The sequence below is a fragment of the Eurosta solidaginis genome, chromosome 4, assembly GCF_040869045.1.
Source record: "Eurosta solidaginis isolate ZX-2024a chromosome 4, ASM4086904v1, whole genome shotgun sequence".
Classification (NCBI taxonomy): domain Eukaryota; kingdom Metazoa; phylum Arthropoda; class Insecta; order Diptera; family Tephritidae; genus Eurosta; species Eurosta solidaginis.
The window spans coordinates 134,815,635-134,840,436 of NC_090322.1; the positions used below are offsets into that span (position 1 = coordinate 134,815,635).

The 24,802-nt window shown below is 37.0% G+C and overlaps 1 protein-coding gene and 1 pseudogene across 7 annotated transcripts in view; both read left to right on the top strand.

The window, feature by feature from the left end:
• Nucleotides 1-24,802, top strand: part of LOC137250359 (uncharacterized) — a 429,537-nt gene that overhangs the window by 187,350 nt on the left and 217,385 nt on the right. The gene's annotated exons all lie outside the window — the stretch shown is intronic.
• Nucleotides 4,892-5,937, top strand: LOC137247724 (uncharacterized; annotated as a pseudogene).

A 24,802-nucleotide genomic window follows, 5' to 3' on the forward strand; every position in this document is an offset into this window, starting at 1 on the left:
GTGCGTTACTTCTCAGCTGCATATACGTACATATGTGTAGACATAATGATTGATTCGTTTATGTAGATACAAGTGACTGTCTGCTTTATTGTTTATTATAAAATATAAAATTTGGTGAAAGTGCGTTTAATAAAACAAAGTAATAAAGTGTATAATGTTTAATTGTAAAGTTGAAATAAAGTTCTTGAAACTGACGCCAATGTGGTTTAACAAACGGCGCATGCACTTATTTTCGCTAGAGCATATACTAAAGGCTGGTTTCCATTATGTCAAAACTACTGACATCAAATATTGACATCAAGTGACAGGTGGTCATTTGGTGTCAAAAGTGTTTTCATTACATCTCCTTAACTGACACAAAGTGCTCCCCAAGGCCGTCGGTTTTATGTACCGGAGCGACTTGGGATTTTTCCCGACCAAGGACTGCCATTTCAGTGTAACCCCATTTAATTTGCTGCGTCCCTCCCACAAATTGTCATCCTCCCAGCAGCTCCTTGCAGCGGGACTGCTCCATATTCTCTTGCTCCGGGAAGGTATCGAACCCAATCCGGTTCCGTCTCCTGACCCCGGTCCTGAGGTAGGGTTTTGCTGCATCTGCCGGAAAAGAATCTTTTTAGGACGGTCATACTCTTTTCAGTGTGTCTCGTGTAAAGGATGGCTGCATCGGACAGGTTGTTCTGGGCTAGACCCTAAAACCAGACGTCCACGTAACTTTTATAAATCTTTTGTGGCTCCTTGCTGTTCACGTCCTAGGACGTCCCGTAGTCTGCGCCTCAGCGCCCCCGCTACCTTCCAGCAGCCCCGCTGCTCAGCAAGCCACAACAAGTACTCGATGTTGCTCGCGCTCCACGGCGCCACCAACTTACACGGCTGCTCCCACTCATACCTACAATCTCCGCAGTAGAGTCGGGAGCAATGCCGAGCATCAGCCCCTGCCTCCGTCTTCGTTCCCCTCTTTTCCGGCAGCAATTGTGTAGCTCAGGGAAACAGACTCTTAGTCCCTACCTCCCTTTGCACCGTTTGCCAGCACAGAATATATACGTTTGCGACATCCGCCCAATGCAGCTCCTGCCATGGACGGTGCCACTTTCCTAGATGTTCTGGTCTCCGCGACGGCAACCCCCCGACGGGTTTCATTGCGCCATGTTGCCAGGCCGCATACCCAAATACACCGGGTACCCCAATGCCTACCCAAGGACGTCCAGTCCCAGGGCCTCAACAGCAATCGCGTTCTGACCTTCCGCAACCCAGGCGTAGTCACCCATCTCTTACTCCACGACGTCTCCCCCTATGCACTTCAGAATTCTGAAGTCAAACTGTAATGGATTAACTGGGAAGATCACGGAGATAGTCGACTTCATGAAGCGGCACAACATCCGCATTGCTGCGATTCAAGAGACTAAACTCACAGCAAGATCTGCATTGCAGACTTGTTCTGGGTATAATGTCCACAGAAAAGATCGCGAGAGCGGAAATGGAGGCGGCCTCGCGTTTATCATACACCACACTGTGCAATATCATATATTTGATCCCGACATCGACCGCAGGAACAGTGTCTTAGAACGTTAAGGATTATCTGTCCGGTCAGGCGATGCAAATCTAGAAATCATCAACATCTACATCCCTCCTGTCACCTATTGGCCCAGTGGATACCGCCATGATATCAGCGGCGTACTCACTGGAAACAATCGCATTATCTTAGGCGATTTCAATGCCCATCACGATCTATGGCATTTAAACTTGCGGGTGGACAGTAGGGGTGAGATGTTAGCGGATCAAATAGAAGAAACGACGTTCTGCACAATAGACGGAGACGCCCCCACACGTATGGTAGGAAGCTGTCACAATTCGTGAGCGCAGAACTCGTAAACTGCGTCAACTGGCAGCCGATGGTAACATTGGCATCCGACCAGGTGCCTATACTTATTTCGCTCGAGCGTCCCGCCGACAAGTGGGACGAATACAAATCCTTTACAGACAGCCGCTTTGCTGCCCTCCCTATCCCAACTGTTGCCCGCCAAGGGGAGCGTGCTTTCCGCAAGGTCATTGAATCCGCCTCGGCTCGTTTCATTCCCGCCGGTAGAATTCCCGAAATTCGTCCCCACTTCCCGGCGGAGGCCGCAAGTTTAGCGAGAGAACGTGAGCTTATAAGACGGCTCGATCCCGGCGACCCCCAAATAAGGGATATAAACAAACGCATCAGATTGTTTGTGGATGAACACAAGCGGGCGAAATGGGAGGAGCACCTAAGCGGTTGTAACCTCTCTGCCGGTGTAGGTAAACTTTGGTCCACTGTAAAGTCCCTATCGAACCCGTCTAGGCACAATGATAAAGTTTCCAGCGTCTTTGGCGATAAAGTGCTATCGGATGCGAAAAAATGCACGAGCGCTTTCTGCCGACAATATATAATGCATTCTACGGTCGACAAGGATAGACTGAGGGCCAACAGACACGCACGTAAACATAAGTTCAGCGCGTCGCCAATTACCATCACCGCCAAAGAGGTTGAGGATGCCATCGGTCATGCTAAACCATCCAAAGCAGTGGGCCCAGACGGCATAGCCATGCCGATGCTTAAAAGCCTAGGAAAGAGGTTTTCAAATATTTAGCACATGTCTCCAACCTGTCTCTTTCCACCTTTTTCATACCCGAAAATGGAAAATGGCCAAGGTGGTACCGCTACTAAAGCCTGGGAAACCAGCTAATATATTTGAGTCATATCGCCCGATATCTCTCCTATCGCCAGTGGCCAAGACGCTTGAAGCCATTTTGCTCCCCCCTTTCAAAGCAAATTTGCAGCTAGCCTGTCATCAGCATGGCTTTAGAAAACTCCATAGCACCACTACCGCGCTGAATGCCATTAGCACCCAGATAAATTGTGGTTTAAATCAGAAGCCCCACCATAGAACAGTACTCGTAGCGCTAGACCTATCAAAAGCTTTTGATACGGTCAACCATGGCACGTTACTGCAAGACTTGGAAGGGTCTACCCTTCCCCCATGTCTTAAAAGGTGGACCGCAAATTATCTCGGTGTTCGGCAGGCATTGGTGCAATTCAGAAACGAAATATCAAAGCCAAGAATAATTAAACAAGGGGTGCCTCAGGATGGTGTCCTATCCCCACTTTTGTTTAATTTTTACATATCACAACTACCTTCGCCACCAGAAGGAGTTACTATCGTTTCTTACGCCGATGACTGCACAATAATGGCCACAGGCCCGGGCCCAAAGATCGACGAGCTTTGCAACAAACTAAACGGCTTCCGCCCTGATCTCTCCAGTTTTTTCGCCTCGCGAAACCTGGCATTATTATCGACTAAATCATCCGCGACCCTATTTGCAACTTGGACGTCCCAATTGTCGACCATTTTGAATATCCACGTCGATGGCACTACGCTACGGACTGTCCTACACCCCAAAATCTTGGGTGTGACGTTTGATCAGGATCTACATTTTGGTGAGCACGCAGCCGCAATTGTTCCGAAAATCCAGAGCCGTAATAAAATCCTCAAATTCCTTGCTGGCAGTACTTGGAGAAAAGACAAAGAAACGCTTATTACCACATACAAAGCAATTGGCCAGCCGTTTGCGTGCTACGCGTCCCCTATATGGTCGCTAAGCTTAAAAACTACCCACTGGAAGAAGCTACAGGCCTGCCAAAATACTGCGCTCAGAACCGCCACGGGCTGTCTTCTTATTTCCCTAGAACACCATCTACATAATGAGGCGAGAATACTCCCCATCAGGGAGAGAAATGAGATGCTAACCAAACAGTTCCTGTTGAATACCCAGAAGCCTGGGTATCCCAACAGACAATTGATTGATGAGCCAGCACCGCCTAGGGACTTAAGGGGTCAGCTCCGTAAGCATTTTGAGGAAATAGGGCACCTGATAACTCAGCCGTATGAAGCAAAAAAACACAAGCAGGTCCTCGGTGAACTCCACAAACAGGCGTCGGACCTTTAAACCGGGAATTGCCTTGTGAATCCTGTACTCGGGGAACAGTACCCAAAACTTGCGGAAGAGGAACGCATACTCCCCAGGGAAACGCGAGTCACTCTGGCTCAACTTCGTTCTGGATACTGTAACAGGTTAAACTCTTACATATCCAGAATCAACCCCGACATACAAAATGTATCTCCCGCCTGCAATGTGTCCCCACATGACAGCAACCATCTCTTTAATTGTAATGTGGAACCAACACCTCTAACGCCCCTTTCATTATGGTCAACTCCTGTCGAAACAGCAAGTTTCCTTGGATTCCCGTTAGAGGATATAGATGACAATTCGTGATCGGTCTCAGCTATTAGGTGGGGTGAAGCATTGCTACAACAACAACAACAACTGACACAAAGTATGGGTGTCAAACGCCTTCGTCAAAACTACGCGTCAATTGATTGACCTTCCGTTTTCATTTCTGATTCAAACCTTACGTGTCAGTTGATTGAAATTCCATTTTCATATTTGATGTAAAAGCCTAAACGTCATTTTTTGGCAGCTGATCAGCTTTATATAAATATAAATAATATTTGAAAGTAAAATAATATGTACATATGTATTGTATTGTATTGGTTTGGTAACATCGATACGAGCTTGGAAAAATAAAAGGTATAACCAAAGAAACCCGAAGCAGTGGTGGATTCGACCCGGTATGCGGAATAGAGAGACATGTGGGTTTTATTCTACGTTGCGCACTTAGCTGGTCAAGCGGGATCCAAAGTGGCTAAGCAATTTTTTGCGAATATCTGTGGAAGATTTTGATTTTCTTGTGGAGCGCCTCACTCCATATATTTGCAAGAAAAAAACAATTTTTCAAAAACCTATTTCGGTTGGCGAAAGAACTGCTGTTACTTTGCGTTATTTAGCAACCGGCGACAGCTTTTCTAGTCTGATGAGTGTTTCTCTTCTACGGAAAACCACCATTTGTAAAATAATACATGAGACATGTCGGGCTCATTATACTGTTTTAGAAGAAAAATTTTGAAAGGTGGGTGTATTCCTGCAAAAACGTTAAAAATATGTGTTACCTTCCATAAAGGTTCCGAGCACCCATGACGAATGGACGAAGGTTGCTGACCGTTTTAACGAGCGATGGCATTTTCCTAATTGCTGCGGGGCATTAGATGGAAAGCATATTGCTATTCAAGCTCCATCAAACTGCGGTTCGGAGTATTTAAATAACAAAAAGTACAACAGCATTGTCCTGATGGCTTTGGCGGATGCTGACTACAAATTTTTGTTTGTTGAAGTTGGGGCATATGGCCGTGAGTCTGACGGGGGCGTTTTCGCAAGGTAAATCACATGCATCTTGCACCAGAATTATCATAACTTAATAAAAATTTCAGATGCCCTCTTTCAAGTGCTCTTGCTGACAACACATTAAATTTCCCGCCTCCGTGGTCACTTCCGCTAGAAATTGCTGAAATGCCTTTTGTGATTGTGGCTGATGACGCGTTTCCCATAAAAACATACTTAATGAAACCATTTTGCTATCGGGAACAGGTCATGTCGCACAAAATTTTTAATTATAGGCTATCGCGGGCAAGAAATGTAATTGAGAATGTGTTCGGAATATGTGCGTCTCGTTTTCGAATTCTCAGAAGACCAGTGGATGTGAAACCGGAGCATGCAAAAGATATTGTCCTCGTGATTTGTGTGCTACATAACTTTCTTCTGACACGAAAATCCATATACATACAAAGATGTGATGTCGACGATGATACTGAGGGAATTGCTGTGAGAGGTAGCTGGCGAACAGAGCTGGGGGATAACGGGATACTCCCATCAATTACGCCAAGCAGCACATTAGGTAGAGGGACAGACAACGCGATGAATGTGCGAGAAAACTTCATGGATTATTTTATGACATCCCACGGTGAAGTGGCATGGCAATACAACAGGACCATATTGCATAACTCATTTCAAAGTTGTGAATGAATACCACCCCACATCAGGCAATTCCACGTACCCGATTGACTTGGAGTTTACCCGGCCAAGAGCTGTTATTTCAGCATAATCCTGTTTAATCGTCACGTCTTACCCCAAAATGGTCATCCACTGTTGCAGCCGTTCCATCTTCATTTGTACATAGCTAAGGGACGTTCGGTACTTAACTTCCAACAGCGATTATGTAACTTCTGAAAAGGTTTTGTGAAATTTCTTCACGTGATATGGTCAAACTCCTGCCAACGAGACATGTGAAAAAGCAGCTCGGGATCGGACTTGACAAATGAAAAAGGAATAACCCTTGGTCCGACAATACTCGAGTCATACCCGTACGTAGAACCAGCTGTCGTGGTAATCAATTTTAAATTCAATTTCTTCCCTATTTTATTTTCCATTTCCTCCGATTATTTGATACTCGTTTTTGTTCCATATCGAATTACGGAAATCCACCCCTGCATAATTGGAATTTTTTAAAAGCGCCTAAGTAAGAATTACAAAATTTAGGAAAACTTAAATAATCTTAAGATTTTGCAATTTGATTTAGTTTTAATAATGAACAAATTAGTTGCATATTGGTTACACAGTACAACAAATTTCGAATTTTTTGTAACATAATTATAACCATATCTGGGCAGGGTGCATTAAAGTTTTAGTGCACTCAGAATTTCGCTATCACTAAAATGTTTAGTGATACTGCAAATGAAAATTTGTGCACTGTGTCCAGGTATGGTTATAACAAAAATGGTTATAAGTACTGAACTTTAAAGTTTGTTAAATTACGCATAAAAAGAAAAGAAAATAAATTAATTACTTCATTAGCAAGAAAAATAAATTTGAATTCATTTATAATGGTGGAACCATTTGCATGCATTTTTTTTTCTTTAATATAACTTAAGTCCGCTTACAGGTATTTCTTTTTTTTTTTTTTGCAATTTTCATCAATTTTGCCTACAGTAAAATTATTCAACTACTTTTCTATAAAAGCCGTCGAATTTTCGTAAAAATTAAATTTTTTTTTAAGAATTTTTAGAACTGTTTTTAGTATGCCGTAGCTAGCAGAACATTGGTCAAACGAGCGGACGGAAAAATTAATTAATGAAGTGGAGTCGAGGGAAGGGACCTGGAACTTCTTGTCCAAAGAATATAAGGACAAGAGTGCCAAGGAAGCCCCTTGGCAAAAAATTGCAGATACTATTTAGCTGTCTAGATCAGAGGTATCCACAATATTAATATTAATAAAAATTAAAATTACTGTCGTAAATACAAATTGTTACCTTTATTCACAAAGGCCATAACTTACATTTTTTCCGAAACTGTGTTTTGCACAGATATTGGTAAGATATATTAAAATACACCATCACTGATATTGGAAAGTGTTACTACCTAAACGTAAAGCAAAAAAATAATTGATGTTTGCTTCTCCTGTAAAACTTACAATAAGTTGGTTAGGGCTTTTGTGAATCAAAGGGACGATACACATATGCGTTTTCTTTAATACAAGGTGTCCGACGCGGTATGTTAATTAGAGTCCTTTATAAATTAAATAAATTTCCGTTGAATGGATCCTTAATCCATCGGTTATTTTGCTGGATAGGCCTGTAGAAGAATATAAATTAATAATATCATCCATATACAGTGTAAGTATTCACCTCTGTAAAGCCTTTCTGAAATGTGAGTACAACCTCATAAATATTTGATTCAAATTCGTGGGCATGTTGGGAATCTGAGGCTTCCCACAGGTGTCCATTTGAGGCCACAAATTGTGCGACATCATCCCAAGCATCACTTTTTGTAGCAGCAGTTACAGTTTCTAAGCTCCGCTCAACAACTTTGGCGTAACCATCGTCATGACAATTGTCGTATCTTCGTCGCTTTGTGCCTGATGTGGATGGAGTTGGAGAGGACTCTTCTGGAGAATGTTCGGAAGCATATGCAAATCCAAGTGATGGGATTTGGCTTTTCTATATTGAAATCATACACATATTTTGGATGAGTCAGTATTATTAAATGGGGAGTGATTAAACCAAAGGCCGTATTGCCATTTTCCACTCAATGCGAGATTTTAATGAAATAAGCCCGGAAAACAAAATTACACATGTTGTCTTCAATGCAAACTGCTAAAGGCGCTACTTCCTATATAAAAGATCTGTCAAAAACTAAATTTCATAAAAAAGGGCATATTTCTTTTGAGTTTCAACCAAGAGGAAAAAGAAACTCCATCTGCGGTATACGCTTACCGATACGCTAGCCGGAAATTTTTTGACAGATAACCGATCGATTTCTGTTAATTCAACTGTCGGTAAGCGTTTACCGGAGATAATGAAAATGGCTTATTTTAGTATTCCACTTCTGTATATACTAACATGTTTCAAGTTCGAAGTTGTTGGCGCTTCACTTCGCATCATTGGTTCTAAAAATTTAAGGGATGCTTGTGTAGGGTTTGCTGTAGACGCCGTTGCCCCTTGCCCACTCTTTGTCTAACCCATTTTATTAAATGCGGCCTAAATTTGTAGACAAAGAGATTAATATGATTATTATTCTGTAAGGTATTTGAATGTGACACCAAAGACAATAAATTACTATAAGCAAAGTCAGTTCGTTATAGTGAAATTAAAATTTGGCAGTAACAGCGACGGTGGCAGTGGCTACGTTTTTTTAGGGAATGTTCAAGTAATAACTCACATTTGCATAGTGGCAGTAAGAAGCAATACTGTCGGGTTTAGCACTGTTTCTAAATTCCCTGCCGCTACCACGATACTGCTACTGCTAAATTGTAGTTTCACTATTACTTAGTGAAATCGACAATAAATCCCACAATATCGTTGGTGACACAAAACACAATAACTTACCCGAAACGAACAACGAAGACTGTTCCACTTTGTGGATACCTCCGATCTAGGCAGCTCCATAATTTCAGCAATTTCTTGCCAAAGGGCTTCCCTGGCATTCCTGTCCTTATATTCTTTGGACAAGAAGCTCCAGTTCCCTTCCCTCGACTCCACTTCATTAATTAGTTTTTCCGTCCGATCGTTTCTCCAATGTTCCGCTAGCTTTCGCGCTCTTTTTTTTTGTTGCAGAGGTTGGTGGCGTGGCTTCCATTTTGTCCATTTATCTAGTTTTCATAAATTAAATGAAAATAATTTAAATATGTCAATCTATATATATTATATTAAATAATTTATTTCCTTACCTTAAATTTGCAACTTGATTTTGGCTTAAGAAATCAGCTGTGTAAATGTCAAACCTAGAGAAAAATGGCAACATGCTGCCAAATGCATTTTGACAGTCAAATGATGCCATATCAACTGGCAAACAGAAATGGGGCCGTTTTCATTTAGCTGACATTTTAACTGACACAGCGTAGTCAAAAGTGACGACAAACACAAATGACACTATATGTCAACCCGTTTTCATTAAAATGGCAACGTTTGACGTGAAATTTGACATAATGAAAACCAGCCATAACGCTTGTGTGAATATGTATGTAGCATATATACATATATGTATGTAGCAAGCATGCGTATTTATGTATTCACATATTTACGTACATATATATATGGCAGCATACTTTCGTACAAAGCTGTCGATGGTAATTCGGAACAAGTTTTGTTTTTTTGAATTCAGATTTAAGTTATTATTATTTTAATTAATATTACTAAATATAGCAATAAAATCATTAGAAATGAAATGTACTTATGTGTAATTTATACAAATAAAAAACCTACGTAAGTTTAAAAATATATTAAAAAAAAAAAATAAATGTAAGGCGCGATAACCTCCGAAGAGATCTAAGGCCGAGCTTCTCTTCCAATTTGCGTCGTGCTCCTCTTGATTTTTCCCTACAAATTGGCCGGACGGGACCTACATGTTTTATGCCGACTCCGAACGGCATCTGCAAGGCAGATGAGTTTTCACTGAGAGCTTTTCATGGCAGAAATACAATCGGAGCGCTTGCCACAGACACTGCTGAGGGGCGACCCCGCTTAGAAAAATTTTCTTCTAATTGAAAAATCTTATTTCTAAAATTTTGATGTTGCTTTGCCCGGGAGTTGAACCCAGGGCATACGGTGTGATAGGCGGAGCACGCTAACATCACACCACGGTGGCCGCCTTTTATTTTTTCGACAGGTATTAATGTCATAGGTATGAACAGAAAATTCTTTTGATGTAAAAGTTTACGCTATTAATCTCGAAAAACAGAAATATCTATTATTTCAAAAGATTTCACTATAAGTGTCATTTCGACAATAAACACTGTAAATTTAACAGCTTACGCTGGTTATTTCGAATGAACAGAAATCACTTTTATATTAACAGTTTTGATTGGTATTCCTAGAGCGACAGTAATAATTGTTGGGTAAAGTATAATGAAACAACTTTTTTTGTTTATTTGACTACTAAAACGGTCAATTACGAATCAACGATTTGTGCACAGTTGATTCAGCATCTTGTTGCGATGGATAAAGATTGACAGAAATTTCGGTTGAATTGACCCGTATTTCGGTTGACTTTACCAGCCTTTTCTTTCAGTGATAAAGTTTAAGCGTATAGTTTAAGCCAATACCAATTTAACCATAAGTAGAAATTTTCAGTATGAACTTTTTTTGTATTTCCAGTTTTTAGAATTCTTGTTCAAAAAAAAAAGAAATTACTTATACACTTTGTTGAATTTTTCCAGAACCAAAATCTGCACTAAGTTAAAATATGAGAAAAAGGGGGCATGAATTGAATTTGTTGGCACAATCGCATAAAGCATTTGAGAGCTATGCTTGATATGCGAGGTTATTTTTATACTCAGTTGAGCAGAGCTCACATAGTATATTAACTTTGATTGGATAACGGTTGGTTGTACAGGTATAAAGGAATCGAGATAGATATAGACTTCCATATATCAAAATCATCAGGATCGAAAAAAAATTTGATTGAGCCATGTCCGTCCGTCCGTCCGTCCGTCTGTCCGGTAACACGATAACTTGAGTAAATTTTGAGGTATCTTGATGAAATTTGGTATGTAGGTTCCTAAGCACTAATCTCAGATCGCTATTTAAAATGAACAATATCGGACTATAACCACGACCACTTTTTCGATATCGAAAATTTCGAAAACTCGAAAAAGTGCGATAATTCATTACAAAAGACGAATAAAACGATGAAACATTGTAGGTGAGTTGAACTTATGACGCAGAATCGAAAATTAGTAAAATTTTGGACAATGGGCGTGGCACCGCCCACTTTTAAAAGAAGGTAATTTAAAAGTTTTACAAGCTGTAATTTGGCAGTCGGTCAAGATATCATGATGAAATTTGGCAGGAACGTTACTCCTATTACTATATGTATGCTTAATAAAAATTAGCAAAATCGAAGAACGACCACGCCTACTTAAAAAAAAAATTTTTTTTAAGTCAAATTTTAACAAAAAATTTAATGTCTTTACAGTATATAAGTAAATTATGTCAACATTCAACTCCAGTAATGAAATGGTGCAACAAAATGCAAAAATAAAAGAAAATTTCAAAATGGGCGTGGCTCCACCCTTTTTCATTTAATTTGTCTAGGATACTTTTAATGTCATAAGTCGAACAAAAATTTACCAATTCTTTTAAAATTTGGTACGGGCTTAGATTCTGGGACAATAACTTATTTCTCTGAAAAAGGGCGAAATCGGTTGAAGCCACGCCCAGTTTTTATACACAGTAGACCGTCTGTCCTTCCGCTCGGCCGTTACCACAATAACTTGAGCAAAAATCGACATATCTTTGCTAAACTCAGTTCACGTACTTATCTGAACTCACTTTGTATTGGTATAAAAAATGGCCGAAATCGGACTATGACAACGCCCACTTTTTCGATATCGAAAATTACGAAAAACGAAAAAATGCCATAATTCTATACCAAATACGAAAAAAGGGATGAAACATGGTATTTGGATTAGTTTATTGACGCAAAATATAACTTTAGAAAAAAACTTTTTAAAATGGGTGTGACACCTACCATGTTAAGTAGAATGAAATGAAAAAGTTCTGCAGGGCGAAATAAAAAATCCTTGAAATCTTGGCAGGAATACTGTTGGTGGTATTATATATATAAATGAATTAGCGGTATCCAACAGATGATGTTCTGGGTCACCCTGGTCCACATTTTGGTCGATATCTGGAAAACGCCTTCACATATACAACTTCCACCACTCCCTTTTAAAAGCCTCATTAATACCTTTAATTTGATACCAATATCGTACAAACTCATTCTAGAGTCACCCCTGGTCCACCTTTATGGCGATATCTCGAAAAGGCGACCATCTATAGAACTAAGGCCCACTCCATTTTAAAATGTTCATTAACCCCTTTCATTTGATACCCATATCGTACAAACAAGTTCCAGAGTCAACCCTGATCCACCTTTATGGCGATATCCCTAAATGGCGTCCACCTATAGAACTATGGCCCAATCCCTCTTAAGATACACTTTAATACCTTTCGTTTGATACACATGTCATACAAACACATTCCAGGGTTACCCTCGGTTCATTTTCCCACATGGTTATTTTGCCTTATGTTACCACCATAGCTCTCAACTGAGTATGTAATGTCCGGTTACACCCGCACTTAACCTTCCTTACTTGTTTCAAATTCTGTGCTAATAAAACAGTAAAAGCGCAAATCATTTCCCTTAAATTTGTGATAATTTGTATCCCTGTATTATCAGCTTAATAACAAAAAATAAGCGCAAAGCAGTAAAAAAGAAAATAAGCTCTCATTTCATGTCAACGAATTCCGAGGTCAAAGACACGCAAGCAAGCGCTACCCAGCAAACACTATCTCTAAGATCAGAGAAATTTTGGGAGTCACGAGCGATAACGAATAAAATCTACACCCTTTCAGTTTTTAATCAGAAAGTTGCAATTGAATTTCAGAAAATTACAATTGAGGTTCGAACTTTTAATTGAACTTTAATTATAATTTTCCGAACTTCGGTTGTAATTTTCTGAACTTGAGTTGTAATTTTCTGAACTGCAAATAGAAGTTCTGATTTTCCATTTTAGTTTTCTGAACTTCAATTGTAATTCTTTGAACTTAAATTGAAAATCCTGAACTTCAATTATAATTTTCTGAACTTCAATTGAAATTTCTAAACTTCAATTGTATTTTCTGAACTTCAATCGAAAATTCTGAACTAAAACTGAAAACTCGAGAATTGACTACTTTTTTTCTTGCGTACGTCAGGTGTCGTAATCTAACATTAAATAAAAAAAAAAAAAAAAAAAAAAACAATTTACTGCGCGATAACTTCCGAAAAGGTTTTAGGCCTAGCATCTCATCCAATTTGCGTCGTGGTACTTTTAGTTTTTCCTACAAATTGGCGGGACTGGATCTACATGTTTTATTCCGACTCCGAACGGCATCTGCAGGGCAGATAAGTTTTCACTGAGAAGCTTTTCATGGCAGAAATATTCTCGAAGTGCTTGCCAAATCACTGCATAGGGGCGGTCCCGCTTAGAAAAACTTGCTTATAATTGAAAAAAATTTTGATGTTGCTTTGCCCGGTTCGTGAAACCGGGATCTGCGGTGTAGTAGGCGGAGCACGCTGCCACCACACCACGGCGGTCGCAATCTAACATTAAAAAAAAAAAAAAAATCTAACATTAGAGATTGGAAAATGAGGTCGGCTATATTCTTCTAAGCGCTACCTGTATTCAGTTTTTGCTGGGAAGGTGCTATGGGTGAAACGAATTATCTTTCATATAATATTAGGTGAAGTCAATCACTAAGGTTGCCTATAAAAGGAGCAAAACACACCTTTCAAATAAAGAAAACAAATATTATGTAGCTTCTAAGTGCAAACAAAGATGTCCAATTGTACTTTTAACGTTTACATGCACGTGTGTTTATTTAGCATGTTACCAGAATATAACCACAGTAATTAAGCACTATAGTCCGAGTGCAGCTTATGCAGGAATGGATATCATGACGTTGATTATCCTACAGCCGGAGCAGAGACAAATGTTTGCATAGTTTTTGTGTTTCGAAATTCACGCGTTTCTGTTTGATCTTCTGTTGCTTATTGTTTATTAGCTTTATATAAGGCTGCACTTATGTGTTAGATTTGTTCTTACACATGCGGTTTTGCTATTTATTTAAAAAGCCTTACCACGCCCTTGCTTTATTTCATATTGTTATTTTTTTTTTTTCCGCCGTGCATAAGTTGCGACTACGCCATGTGGCATGCAACACAGCTATAAACTTTCGATATCTAAGTGCTACACTAAGTAGATATATGAATTGCGAATTACACGTCGGGAAAAGAAGAAAAACGTATGCCCAGTTAGTAAAATCGGCGCAAATTTAAAGGAAAATGCCTACGAAAATGGTTAAGGAAATAAATAAATAAAAGGGAAACGAAAATGAATACCGTTTTATTTTAGTTCTTCTGTATAAGTGACAGCTCATTAAATAAATGATGCTTATTCTTTCACTTTTACAATGGACCTTTTCAAGTCAGCTGTGTGTGGGAGTGGAAGTTAAGACATTTGCAAATGAAGTGTGGCTTCTGTGATAATTTTGATGAAGAAAAGCAAGTGCACTACGCTCATGTCTCACTGTAGCTGTTGTGTTTGTTTGTAATCAGTTGCTTAAAATTAATATTATTCACTTTTCAACTTATGTCAGAGATTTGGCGGTCATTGGTGTACTGTACACTCAAAAAAATTAATCACTAACTTTGGATAAAGTTTTTCGCTCAATTCTGTTGTTTAAACTCGACCTCATAGGATCCCCACCAACATTTTTGAATTGAGAGGAAGAAAGAAAAAGCTAAGAGTAAGAAAACAAAAGCTGATATTTAAGAATAATGCGCCAAACTTTTTCAAAATTCCATTTGGTGTACCTCAAGGAATCCACCTGGGACCTATTTTATTCTTGTTGTTTATTAACAATCTTTCTAGTATCCGAAGGATTACCAAGCCGTTATAGTGGGTCGATGATGTTAAGCCGCTGATGCGTTTCCGTACGCCGCAGGATAGACTACGCCTTCAGGTCGTCGTAACTGGTCTTGTTGACTGGTGCTCTGTGAATCCCATGTCGCTCAAACTGAAAAAGTGTTAATCCTTAAGCTTTACTAGGATTGTAATCATTTCGAAAATATCAACCAATTTCTAATATCATGCGCGAAATAGCATGGATGTATTCAAAAATGGTTGGAGTGAAAAAGTAGTCACCTAATCGCAATAGACTAATTCGGAATAACTCTAAAAATAGTCCCAAAATAGAATTAGATTAATAAAAAAAGATTGGAAAATGTTGAAGAACATTTTTTTCTTAAATTAGTGAGAACTTGTATACAAAAACTAGCTAACCCGGCAAGCGTTGTTTTGCCAAAAACAGTATTTCTATCTAATATTTTGTTTAGTTCAATAGATATAACAAACTTACCACTAGAGTGTAGGATTGTGCTTATAATCGAAAGCGTTGTAGAAAATGAAAGTATACTTTATTTATGGTAGTAAATTATTCGTTGTTAAAGTAACAAATATAATTTAAATTACGACTCTTAGTAACTATTAAAATATTGCTATTAATATGTTTACAGCCCTTATATATATTAGATTTTTACTTATATATGAGTAACTCTTATTTTTATGTTTCTGTAACGAATTTACTGAAATTCTGCTTCTTCTAAATTTTCTGTTAACGTTCGAATCACTAAACTGTTGAATAAATAACACCACTCTTCGATAATGCAAAATGGCCTTTATTAAAGTTCTTCACAATAATATTACTATTTCTCGCCACATGCATCTTAAATCAAAACTGGTTGTCGCGCCTCTACCGCTGCTGCTTTTATACTGTGCGGTTTCCTTGTTCACATATTTCTAGGCGCTTCCATTTCCAGAACTTACTAGTCATCTATGTAATTATAACTACGGATGCACGTGTATAGCTTCTCATATGCGCGTGTATTTGTAAGCGACACTTCCCCAATTATAATTGCATACTTTTGGGAGCATATCAGATAAGATATTTGCATGTGTTTGTGCGTCCCTTCTCCGTTGCGTGTACGTACATAATGATTGATCTATTGATATGCATACAAGTCACTGCTTAGCATCGGCTTAGAGATGATAGTATCCCTTAGTTTTGCTAATATTCGTCACATTACGTATACGCACTGGTAGCGTCACTGTATCAGACCTACCCGATATAACACCCTTTTCATTTGATACCCATATCGTGAACATCCATCACTGGTAGCCCTAGTCAATATTAAGGTTTATACTCCTGCAACGGATTGAGATGTAATCCACCCAATAAAGTTCAATTCGCTTACCGGGCAGGTAAAATATTCCTCACTTTAAAGTCAACTTAAACGATATTCTTTTTCTCCTGTGCCCTGTAAAATGAAGCTTGCATTAGATTTAGATTTGGCAACGTCACATTAAAACTGTAATACGTTCACATTAAAAGTGTACTACTTTTTTGCTGTATACTTTTATGGTTGACATGATATGCTTTAATTTAAACCTAAGTAAACAATATATTGTTGCGGCTGAACATGATAAGTCGCCGCTACTTTTTGCTGCTATGAAAAACGCAAAGTGCGGGGGTTCGAATCTCACTGGCACCTGCAGTTTATTAATTTTTTTTATTTACATTAAAAGCTAAAACTAAATTTTAGATTTTTCCGCCCGGTAATTTAAAAAGAACTTGAGCAAACGAAAATTCATTTATAGACAGGATAAATTGAGCGCTAATATTAAAGTCTGGATGAGAAAATGGCCCTTAAGCTAACATCAACAGCTTCCATTTGATATCCAAAATGTAAAAACACATCCTAATGTTACCCTGATCCACGTTTTGGCAACTATCTCGAGACCCTAGTCAGCAATAGGTATGAAAATTTCCCTGTAGTAAAGCACTCATCCACAGCTTTCATTTGATATCCATATTGTATAAACACTGTCTAGGCCCCACGTTTTGGCCCATATCTCGAAAACCTAGTCTAGTCATACATGGGTATGAAAATTACCCTGTAGCAAAGTACTCATAAACAGCTTCTATTTGATACCCATATTGTCCAAACACAGCCCAGGATTACCCAGGCCCACGTTTTGATCTCAAGACCCTAGCCACCTAGCGAAAAAAAGGTAGACGTTGGCCGATTCTCAGACCTACCCAACATGTCACAAAATTTCATGAGAATCGGTTCAGTCGTTTCGGAGGAGTTATGCCCCTAACACCGTGACACAGGAATGTTATATATTAGATAAAAACTTCTTACTCATTCAATCGAAATTTTTCTCAATTCAAAGAAAATTTTTATTTTAAATATTTGCTCGTTTTAGGTATGTCTATACAAGTGTTTTTTCTGAGTGTTCATTACAGAGCAAAGTTCTAACGTTCCAAGCGTTCAGCGCTCACCGCCTTCTTTCTTCACTTCAAATAATATTACAACAATGCTATGCTAATCCTATTACAACACAATCATTGCTTTTGGTTCTCATTTTTCACTGCAATTAATCATTTTGTTCTGTTAAAGCAAAAGGAAAAGTTGCATCCCACTTTAGGGTGATAAATACTATGTAGTATAATATTTGGTAATATTTTGCCGGCAGGCATCGTCTTGGGGGCTACTGTAAACTTAGTGACAAATTTGGCGCATAGTGTGTGAATAACTTCAAATCTCTGTGTACTGAACTTGTAACGCTCCTTATTTCTTTACGCGAAACCATATATAATAACATACCGAATGAAAAAAAAAAATATTAAGTATTAAAAGAACTTTGAAATTAATTTTGTGGCTTCTTGAAAGCATTCAAAAAGCAGTGAAGTTCCATGCAACTATATTGACTGCTTTTCAAGGCAGAAGAGGGGGATGTGGTGCTAGAAATAATTATAGCGTCGTTAGAAATGACTTTATTTAAATGATCACATCGTTAGCATTTTCAAAACAGCATACAAGAGGGATGCTTGAATAATGTAGAATAAAAATAGATGTTGGTATGCGTTAGGGGAGCGCAATTTTATGTTTTTCGAAATATGCTTCTTCTTATTATGACACCCTTTTAATTGATGACTGAATTTTATATTATACATAATTGATTATAAGTGATTAGTGGTGTTATGTATGTGATTTTTACTAAATCTAAATATGGGTCAATCCGATCCCTGGGAATAAATTATAATTAATCGATCGCCTTTTAGTTCGTGAAAATATTGAAGCATATATACTTATCCTCTAGGAATCCCAGTTCTTCATATTATCGAACATAATGTGAATATTTACAAGGAAACAGTCAGTTAACATTTATTTATATATTATGTGGCTGCAAAGTGACTTACCCAGCCCGTCATAAGATAAAACGAACTTCAGTACATTAAATGAACTTTAGTAAAGTAAAAATTTCATCTTAAACTCCTCTTAAAAGTTATGGAGCAAATTTTTATAGTTTGTCTGAAACCGTGAAGTTACTCTTAGCAATTGTTATAAATGTAAAAAGTGGGCGTGGTTATCATCCGTTTTCGCTCATTTTAAATATCGATGGGGGATGTGTACTAGACTGGGTCGAAAAAAAGTTGCTAATGCCCGCTTCTAAATTTAAAGATTATGTTGAGAGGGCTTCGGAAAATTTTTTTTTAGTTTTTTTTGATTGATTGATTTTACGTCCGATTTTTAAAATTGATATGTCATTATTTTGGCCTTAAGAAGCTTCACATTTCCGTTTAATGCCCTTTTAAGCTTGTAATGAATGCCTTTTCCTGCGTATCTTTCGTTTTATTTTCTTTATTCGCTCGGAGTACTTTAACATATTTGTGCACTTTTATTTTAGCCAGAACTGTATTAAAATTTTAAATGTGCCATGCAACCTTTCAAAAATTTTCCACTGAAACATACGATTTCTCCAAGCCAAGCGTATCCCAGAGCAAATACCATCGCCCATTTTGTCAGTGAGTTTGAAAGAGTACAGAAGTATCGTGCAGTCATTTCAACGAAAAGTGTTTAATCTAAAATAAAATTTGTACCTCGAAAGAGTTATTAAAGATATATAAAACAAAAGTTTTAAGTCTAATTTGTAAATTAGCATTTGTGATGAATTCGGAGAAAAAAAATTCTAACTTTCCTCTTGGGAAGAAGGTGCCCCGACAACCGTGGGGCTCCGTCAAAAAAAAAGTCGCTCTGCGGAGAAAACGCTGACGCCCCAACAAAATCATTCACAAATCGTTCAACTTTATTTGCGTAGAATTGGTAGGTATGGTTTTCTTATTCCCAAGGACAGTTTTCAATATATCTATTTGGAATAAATGTATATATTTCAGAAGGCAAATTCTAGCCTCACATTCTCACAAAGATCGACCAAGGCCATGCTAAATGCAATTACAATTGTTGTTCCTGACGTCAATTTCCACCTATTAACTGCCTGAATACTATCGTAATCCCGGATTGTTCACACATACATATACCCTGTCATAAATACGTTAACATCGACTAGATTAACAGAGAACGAAAAAAAATTGATAATCATAAACAAACGAAGTGAATTTCGTTAAATTAACCATCACACATGAAGTTAGAAAGATTCAGTATAAAATTCATTCAATTTAATGGGTTATATAAATTTGTGTATTGAGTCATAAATCCGATGTAAAAGCGAAAATATATAGTATAAAGTGCATATAAAAGTCTATTGAAATTTAAAGACATCAGGCTGAAACCCATCATCTAAGGTGCTACGGGCTCCAGTGTTTGCGCAAACATCAAGGAATCGCCCAAGGGTTAAGGTATGTAAGTACTCGCACTTCAATTGTTTTAGCACTAAAACATATGTATATTGTCGCTTCGGTTCGATTTGTGTTTTCTTTTATATTTTTGCTGGTGTGTTTTTGCATGGTTGTTCGGTCCAACCGACTGCCTTATGCAAGCACAACCATACTTATCATATTTACTTTGTTTATTTTTTATCAAATTTGCGTTCGATTACTTCGTGTTTTCTTTGTTTGAATCAATCGTTCGTTCGCTTCTTAAGCGCGCCTAAAAGGTTCAATTTTAATTGTTATTGCATTTGTATTTGATATTTTTGTTATTGTTTCAAATCTATTGCGTTTCAAACGCAGGCATTTTTTTTTTATTTCCAACTTTTGGAATGTAAGTTATTTCAAATTTCTTTGCTAAGTATATGTGGAATTCATTATTAATTTGATGTTTTATACATATAACAGTTGTGGGAATAATGAGAATCAGCTGGGGTGCTGAATTGCTCTCAATGCAACACAAACGTTTTCTTTTGTATCCAAATTGAATTCAATATGAATAAAGAGTAAGATTATATTTGTTATGTGATCCACGAGTTGATTTCTAACTTTGTTGGTGGGTTGGGAGAGAATTTTTATCTCTCACATATGGTTGGGAAGGGAGTGAGAAGGAGACAACTACCATCTACGTCTCCAAAACGGTGTTCCTTTCTGTGTGTTTATGTCTTCGTGGTAATTTCTCTGCATCCAACTAACCCCGTAGCCAATGCTATCCATATGTCCGATTAACCAGCTTACTATTAATAGCTACTTTTAGTCCGAGGTGTGTTTTGCTGTAGAAAGTGCATGATTTAAATTTTTATGTATGTATACAGTGTATGTGTTTCACACAAGAATCCCCCCATCCGAAGAGCTTAGACCTGGTCATACTAGCATGCACAACCCGTATGACACTACACTGCCGCTAGGCATAGCGAACCTCAATGAAGGTACATTACAAGCTATAAAGTCGTTTTCAAATGATTAGGTCAGCTAACAAAATTTTATTCCCCCTAATGTATCCTTTTTTCCTTATCAAATGAAAGTACTTAAAAATTCAAGAAAATATTGCTTTGAAACCATATTACTAAAATAATAAATAAAGAAGTTATAGCACTTTCAATATTTATTGCAACGGTTATTTTACCTGATTCTTATTACACTTATACCTGAAACTCATAATGTTTTTGGAGGAAAAATTGCAGAGTTTGCATTGAAAATTTAATAAAGATATGCCAAATATCATGAATAGGGGAAGTCAAAGTAAATAAGTGAGTCAAACATGTTGGTTCGTATTTATAATAAAATCACTATGCGACAAAATCAACATTTTTTTTTTGGACAAAACCTACTTTTTTGTAGAGATTGAGGCATAAGTAAACAAAGTACTCAGCCCTATTCTTGAATCCATCGTAAAAAATCTACAAATACAACCCTCCGCTACGAATACGAAGAATTTGCTATCACTGAACTCATGTGAAACCGGAAAAAGTGTTGCCAACATAAAATGTCAAATTTTGGTTATTCGAAGTCAGCTGAGCGATTGTAAATAAAAAATTTCAATTTAAATTTTAGTTTAAAATTGCATTATATCATTTAAAAAAAAAGTTTAGTGCTTAAAATGGATTCTATATCATTTGCAGCTTTGTTAGAAGAAAATGAGCAAGAAAGGCGTGATTTAAAAATTGCGAGGAATCTTGAAATTAGAAGAGGCTATGTATGTGAAAGGATACGTGTTTTAATGAACTTATAAAGGTTTTAAAAAATTGTGTTTTATAAAAACTTTCCGCCTTAACAAGGTTGCGTTTACCTACGTGCTCCGTGTTATAAATGAAGGAAGTACACCGTTCGGTGGGTCATGTTCAATGAGTCCTATAACTCGCTTAGCATCGGTAAAACTTTTTTTTTTTTGCGGAAGGTAGCTATCAGCACGGATTTGGAAAAGATTTTGACTTTCCTATGTGTCAGACCACATTTTCCAAAGTTTTGAAAGATGCCTTACTAATTTTCCAAACGCGGCTATGTCCACAATTGATATACTTAGATATGACCAACGAAGAGAAACGTAGCGTAAAAAGGGAGTTCTGCGAAAAATATAGGTTTCAGGGTGTAATCATGTTTTATAGTTTTTGCAATAATTGTCATTATTATAAGACCCTTAAAAATTAAAATAAATATTTTAGTAATTTAATTTTAATTTAATTCTTTAAGCCTTCTTCCAAATCTGTGAAGCTAAGTTGCCGATATGCATACGTATTACAAAAGCATTACTTTTTTCCAGATAGTTGTATCTTTTGTTGGTGGCGCAATACTATTTGCAATGTTGAATGCTGAACGCGTTAACAAAAAAGTGACTCACTTATTTACTTTGACTTCCCCTATTCATGATATTTGACATATCTTTATTAACTTGTCAATGCAAACCCTGCAATTTTTCCTCCAAAAATATCATGAGTTTCAGGTCTAAGTATAATAAGAATCAGGTAAAATAACAGTTGCAATAAATATTGAAAGTGCTATAACTTCTTTGTTTATTATTTTAGTAATATGGTTTCTAAGCAACATTTTCTTGAGTTTTTAAGTACTTTCGTTTGGTAAGGCAAAAAGTATACATTAGGGGAGGTAAAATTTTGTTAGCTGACCTAATCATGTGAAAACGACTTCATAGCTTAAAAGGACATTAAACGGAAATGTGAAGCTTCATAAGGCCAAAATAATGACATATCAATTTTAAAAATCGGACGTCAAATAACCAAGTTACAACGAAGGGACCTTTTCGGCTGTATTTCGAAGGAGAAAAAAAAAAAAAAAAAAAATAAAATAAAAAATTTCGAAACCCTCTCAATATAATCTTTATATTTATATATTAGCAAAGTTAATATACTCTGTGAGGAAAGCACTAAAGCGCTTAATACGAGTCAGCAAAATTGCATCCTTATACACAGACAAAGAAAAGGTAATCCCTTACTCGTAACATTTACTTCAGGAGAGGGTTTCTAAGTCACTCGCGGATGACTGGCGTAACTATCTATGTATGTAAACTGAAGCTATGCGATTAGTTTATTTCTCACATTTTGACTTATTTTATTTTATATTAATCAATAAATTATTATATTATCAAAAAAAAATTTGTTGTGTAATCAGTTTTTAGATTTTTCGAATTCCATGCAAAAAGCTATTTTGATTTTCATAAATCGATTAAACTTTTCGTTTTCAGCCTTGAATAGATTTTTTGAATTTAATTGAAAAATTTCAATTCCGTTAGCTGAATACCAAAGCTCAAATCGTTAAAGTTGGATTCAAATCCTTTTGGATATTTTTTAGTATAACATGATATAATGAAATTTTCATAAGTGGTAGTAAGGGTATCACTGTCTCCAGGTCCGTGTTTAAACATGGCAAGTTTACTTTTATAAACTCGTTACTTGTATTGCTGTCAAGCTCTTTTCATTTCAATATTTTTCCAGTAAGATGGTACTTTACTTAGATTTTAACACTCATATATTTATGATTTTAATTGAAATCTCTAATTTCTATTGATTATTTTTAAGTGAGGTCATCTATAACATAATCCAACAAAGTAAGAACTTTTTTTACAACGGAGTAACCATGATATTTAACAAAAGAAAAGCATTTTGTAAAGACCATTTTCTCTAAATATACTTATAGTCCAGCACATGTGAGTTATTATACTCAGCGTGCTTTGCACACAGAGTATATTAACTTTGATTGGATAACGGTTGGTTGTACAGGTATAAGGGAATGGAGATTGATATAGACTTCCATATATCAAAATCATCAGTGTCGAAAAAAAAATTGATTCAGCCATGACCGTCCGCCCGTCCGTCTGTCCGTCTGTCCATTAACTCGATAGATTGAGTAAATATTGAGATATCTTCACCAAATTTGGTACACGAGCTTATCTGGATTAGATTTGAATAGATTGGTATTAAAAATGAGCGAAATCGGATGATAACCACGCCCACTTTTTATATATATAACATTTGGGAAAACACAAAAAACCTGATTATTTAGTAAATAATATACATAGAATGTTAAAATTTGACGTGCGGACTGATATTGACACTCTTGATAAAAATTAAAAAAAAAAATTTTAAAACGGTAGTGGCACCGGCACTTGTGACGAAATCAATTTTACAAATATTATTAATCATAAATCAAAAATCGTTAAACCTATCGTAACAAAATTTGGCAGAGAGGTCGCCTTTTCTATAAGAAATGCTTTGAAGAAAAATTAACGAAATCGGCTAAGGACCACGCCCACTTTTATATACAAAATTTTTAAAAGGGTCTCAGATGAAAATAATAAGTTATATCTTAGCCAAAAAGAGCTTTTTATCAATAGAATTTTATTTTTTATATTGAATTATAACATTAAATTGGAAAACACTAAAATTTTTGAAAATGGATGTGGTACTGCCCCTTTTATGACTAAGCAATTTTCTATGTTTCGGGAGCCATAACACGAAAAAAATTAACGGATCGTAATAAAATTTGGTACACAAATTTTCCCTGTAGTAGAAAATATTTCTAGTAAAATGGACGGGATTGGTTAAAGACCACGGCAACTTAGATATAAAACAAGTTTAAAAGGGTTTATCGACTAGAATAATAAGCTATAACTTAGCAAAAAAATAGTTTTGATTCAATGATATTTCACTTATCAAGTTTTATTGTAAGAGGAAATGGGGCGAGATTTTTTTTAAATGGGCGGTGCCACGTGTTATGTAGGAAAGTAATTTATCTGAAATGAAATGTACAATTGAAGCTCACGCTGAGTATATAATGTTCAGTTACACCCGAACTTAGATACCTTTACTTTTTTTTTATATGCATTTAAAGATTGACAGGCGTTTGGACAAGTTGATACAAATCTGATAGAGTTACAACTTTGGTGTCTCATAAAGTATTTCTCCTCGTACAAATCTCAACATTTCGTACCAACTCTTCAACTCGCCACCGTCCTCCCATGGTTTTTTTTTTTTTTTTGTAAACACAGAAGTGGAAATGCCGATCAAATCTTTAGCAACATGTAGAAACAACCTGGTGCTTTTGGA